Source organism: Austrofundulus limnaeus, unplaced genomic scaffold (assembly GCF_001266775.1).
Source record: "Austrofundulus limnaeus strain Quisiro unplaced genomic scaffold, Austrofundulus_limnaeus-1.0 Scaffold203, whole genome shotgun sequence".
Taxonomy (NCBI): domain Eukaryota; kingdom Metazoa; phylum Chordata; class Actinopteri; order Cyprinodontiformes; family Rivulidae; genus Austrofundulus; species Austrofundulus limnaeus.
This window is the reverse complement of record NW_013952605.1, coordinates 574,805-578,711: the sequence shown is the minus strand read 5'-3', so window position 1 is coordinate 578,711 and position 3,907 is coordinate 574,805. Positions and strand designations below refer to the sequence as shown.

The following is a 3,907-nucleotide window of genomic DNA, read 5'->3' as shown; positions in this document are numbered from 1 at the left end:
ATATTGGAGTCTCATCTGAGGCCAGAGAAATCAGAGGTCCGAAGAATAGCAGCGTGTGATTGTAGCATGTACTAGACTGTGTAGTGGGTGATGTGCATTTTCCATGGAAAAATAAACCCTGGAAATCTGCGATGGCCGGGAATCGAACCCGTGTCAACTGCTCGGAAGGCAGCTATGCTCACCACTATACCACCATCGCACAAAACTCAGATGTTCTCCATGACCCAGATAAAATAAAATACAGAGCAGACAMACAGCAGTTCAGTTTCTATTTCTGAGCTGAAACGAGCTGCAGYTCCTAATGATCCATCCGTGCGTAAAGGCGCACAGAGCGTTGGATATTGCTGCAAAAACTGGAGTTTAGCTACATTAAATGATCAGCTAGCTGTAGTAAAYTGGAGTTTCATATCTCAGAAGCCTTACACCCAGAAACGGAGTGAAGCAGATTTGCTTTTATTTTAACTTGAGAAGGAAAAATAGATTGAAACAAGAAAGAGAAAGAGAAGCATTTTTCTGGAGTTTTAAAGTGTGAAAGTGTCCACCTTTACTCCTGCCGCAGCGTCCCCTTGTTTACAGGAGACACGCCTTTTGACACAGTTTTAATTAAAGATCTTGTGTTTTGTTTTGTTGTTTCTCGACACATTTTGTCTGTCAGTATGAATGAATTCAAATGCCACGTTTTTAGGAGGAAATCATGAAGACTGAGATGTGCGAAGTAAACGTTGGATGAAATCAGAGACCCGAAAGCAAAAGCAGCCGATGATACCAAGATATAGGCTAATGGACGGTGTCGTGGGTGATGTGCATTTTACATAGAAAAAAGTGGAAAGTTGCGATGAACCTGGGTCTCTTCCTCACTGTAATAAATGAGAAGACGTGGAAACAGCGCCCCCAAAATCCCCGCTGGTGGACAAACAGTGCACTACATCCGTAGTGTTAAGAACTATCAGAGAACGCATTGGAAAAGTTAACAGACTATTTTCGTCACCGGAATGGGGTTCGATTCCCGGCCATGGCAACATTATTTATTTCTTTTTGAAGCGCTCAGGACGCAGTCAGTAGATGGAGGTATCATTCCTTTYAGACAACCTCTGATTCTAACCGGCGCTCGTACATTTCAGTCTTCACCTCTTATTTATTGTCAGAGTGGTATTTGAATTTGCTGCGCTGGTAGACAGAATGAGTCCCAAAACAACAGAGCAGAACTTTTATTAAAATGAATGTGTCAGATCAAAAAGTGTTTGAATTGAAGCAGCGTCTGGAGTAAAGGTGGACACTTTGTTTCAGAATGGAAAGCTTTAGAAAAATGCCCCTCCTCTTTTTTAGCCTCCTTAGCTTTTTCCTTCAAGTTAAAAAAACATCTACGCTTCACTTTGTTTCTGTATTCAAACCTTTGGGGATATGGGACTCATTTACCCCAGCTGATGATGTTGCTGATCAGCAGCAATATCCAACGCTCTGTGCGCCTTTACGCACGGATGGATCATTAGGAGCTGCAGCWTGTTTCAGCACAGAAATAGAAACTGAACTGATGTTTATATGCTCTGTCTTTTGTTTTCATCCTGGTCACGGAGAACATCTGGATTTCATGCGATGGTGGTATAGTGGTGAGCATAGCTGCCTTCCAAGCAGTTGACCCGGGTTCGATTCCCGGCCATCGCAGATTCACACTTTTCTTTCCATGGAAAATACACATCGCCCTCTACACAGTCCAGTACATGTTGCTATCATAGGCTGCTTTCGTTTTCGGAACCTCTGATATCATCCAACGTTCGCACATCTCAGTCTTCATGCTTTTCTTTTTTAAACGTGGCATTAGAATTCATACTGACAGAAATGTGTCCCAAAACAAAACACATGAGCTTTAATTAAAACAATTTCTATCCTTTTTTTTTCCTTCTTAAGTTAAAACAGCAACTTTGCTTCACTGTATGTAAGGCTTTTGAGATATGAGTCTGGCTGRTAAATTAATGTTGCTGATCAGCTGGAATAAGGCAGGAATCCAGCACGCTGTGCGTCTTTACGCACAGATGGATCATTAGGAGCTGCAGCTGGGTTTTTTTYCCCCACGACAGACACTTCTACCTGCATGTTTTATCTGTGTCTCTGCAGAAGCCTGATTATCTCTCATTCATTCAAATCAGGTGTACCAAATCACATTAACATCTCAAGTATAGACTTACAGAACAGTTCAAGATAGACTCCTGGGACAACCTTATTGTTTCTTTATTAGAGCTAAACCCCATGCGATGGTGGTTTACTGGTGAGCAGCTAGCTGCCTTCCAAGTAATAATAGAAAGGACATGGAAACAGCGCCCTTACCCTCACTGGCCTTAAATCCTCACATTGCGTTACATCCGTGGGATGTCTGGGAATAAGCATCCTATGATGATAGCAACATGTACTGGTCTGTGTAGAGGATGATGTGTATTTTCCATGGAAAGAAAAGTGKGRATCTGCGATGGCCGGGAATCGAACCCGGGTCAACTGCTTGGAAGGCAGCTATGCTCACCACTATACCACCATCGCACGAAATCCAGATGTTCTCCATAAGTAAATTGGAAATAAGACAGAGGAGATAGCAGTTCAGGTTCTATTTCTGTTCACTCCAGTTTGAGCAGCAATATCCAACGCTCTGTGCGCCTTTACGCACGGATGGATCATTAGGTGCTGCAGCTTGTTTCAGCACAGAAACAGAAACTGAACTGCTGTATGTCTGCTCTGTATTTTATTTTATCTGGGTCATGGAGAACATCTGAATCTTATGCGATGGTGGTATAGTGGTGAGCATAGCTGCCTTCCAAGCAGTTGACCCGGGTTCGATTCCCGGCCATCGCAGATCTTCACGGTTTTTTTCCTTGGAAAACGCACATCACCACTACACAGTCTAGTACATGCTACWATCACACGCTGCYTTTTTTCGGACCTCTGATTTCTCTGGCCTCAGATGAGACTCCAATTTACTACAACTAGCTAAATTAATTATGCTGATCAGCTGGAATAAGGGTGGCATCCAACGCGCTGTGCGTCTTTACGCATGGATGGATCATTAGGCGCTGCAGCTGTTTTGCTCCTCCAGGACAGCCACTAGCTACTAACCTGCACATTTTATCTGTTTCTCTGTAGAAGTCTACAGAAGCCTGCTTTTTATTCATTCATTCAAATCATGTGTGCCAGACGCATCTAAAAGAGAATCTAAGCATCAAAACATAGACCCACAGAGCTGTTCCTTCTTGGATTCCTGGATAAAAAAAATGTTGTACAATTTTTTATGCGATGGTGGTATAGTGGTGAGCATAGCTGCCTTCCAAGCAGTTGACCCGGGTTCGATTCCCGGCCATCGCAGAAGTTTAGGTTCTGGAGGAATTTTTGCCACGTCAGCAGTGCTGCTGATCCAGCTGCTGTCCCCACATCTGCTCATCAAACACCAAGTAAACTTCAATTACACAAACCAGCAACATGGAAAAAAAGACCCCTGAGATTAAAAAAAAAACAAAAAAACATTGTGTCATGTATTCGAAAATCGTATCTTTACAACCAACACGCGAAGAGAAAAGGGATTAGGATTTTAATCTGAGCTAAATGTGTTTTACCGGATGCGTCCAGCAGATGGTTCCATCTGACCAAGAAAACTCAAAATATGTGATGCATCAAAAGACACAAAGTCAATCTGCTGAGCTGATTATGTTCACTCACACACAGAACATTTAAATAAATGAAAATTAGATTTTTGATCAAGTTGTATAAACTCTTAAACATGGAACTGACTAACATTCCACATTCAACCGAGTACTGATTACAGTAACCCAGTATACACTCACCGGCCACTTTATTAGGTACACCACGCTAGTAACGGGTTGGACCCCCTTTTGCCTTCAGAACTGCCTCAATTCTTCGTGGCATAGAT

The 3,907-nt window shown here is 42.6% G+C and overlaps 5 non-coding genes across 5 annotated transcripts; 3 read left to right on the top strand and 2 right to left on the bottom strand.

Annotated features, from left to right (window-relative positions):
• Positions 1-127: 127 nt before the first annotated feature.
• Positions 128-199, bottom strand: trnag-ucc (transfer RNA glycine (anticodon UCC)). The gene has a single exon. It is a non-coding gene; the product is annotated as a tRNA-Gly (tRNA).
• Positions 200-1,590: 1,391 nt separating this feature from the next.
• On the top strand, positions 1,591-1,662 carry trnag-ucc (transfer RNA glycine (anticodon UCC)). The gene has a single exon. It is a non-coding gene; the product is annotated as a tRNA-Gly (tRNA).
• Positions 1,663-2,457: 795 nt separating this feature from the next.
• trnag-ucc (transfer RNA glycine (anticodon UCC)) lies at positions 2,458-2,529 on the bottom strand. Its single transcript has one exon. It is a non-coding gene; the product is annotated as a tRNA-Gly (tRNA).
• A 237-nt stretch (positions 2,530-2,766) lies between these two features.
• On the top strand, positions 2,767-2,838 carry trnag-ucc (transfer RNA glycine (anticodon UCC)). Its single transcript has one exon. It is a non-coding gene; the product is annotated as a tRNA-Gly (tRNA).
• Positions 2,839-3,273: 435 nt separating this feature from the next.
• On the top strand, positions 3,274-3,345 carry trnag-ucc (transfer RNA glycine (anticodon UCC)). Its single transcript has one exon. It is a non-coding gene; the product is annotated as a tRNA-Gly (tRNA).
• The last annotated feature ends 562 nt before the right edge of the window (positions 3,346-3,907 follow it).